We start from the raw sequence: 397 nt of genomic DNA, 5'->3' as shown, positions 1-397 counted from the left end.
TATGTCAAGCAAAGATAGATAAAGAGGCACGAATAAATCTTGAAAACAAAAACAACAACTGAGTCCATAAAGTGCCATAAAGAAGAAATAAACCTAAGGGTAAGATGTCCTAGGTCTAAAGTATTCTAAACTATGGTTGAGGTGGAGGATGGTCAATCAGATCATCAGGAATAGCAATGTTCTAGTCACCCCTGATCAACATAGATAACTTCTGAAATTCTGAACAAAACAAAGCATTCTGAGCTTCAGCAGTAGATTGAATCATATTCCTCATCGCCTGAAATTGGTTGTCTGAATAGGCAGTTTGACGCTCTTCATACTGTTCCATGCCTGCAAAGTATGAGTCTTTCAACCCTTGAAAGTGAAGATCCATGCGGTTGTTGAGCCGTTTCTCCAT

This window comes from Lupinus angustifolius, unplaced genomic scaffold (assembly GCF_001865875.1).
Source record: "Lupinus angustifolius cultivar Tanjil unplaced genomic scaffold, LupAngTanjil_v1.0 Scaffold_268, whole genome shotgun sequence".
NCBI classification, from domain to species: Eukaryota; Viridiplantae; Streptophyta; class Magnoliopsida; order Fabales; family Fabaceae; genus Lupinus; species Lupinus angustifolius.
Note: the sequence above shows the minus strand (reverse complement) of the source record.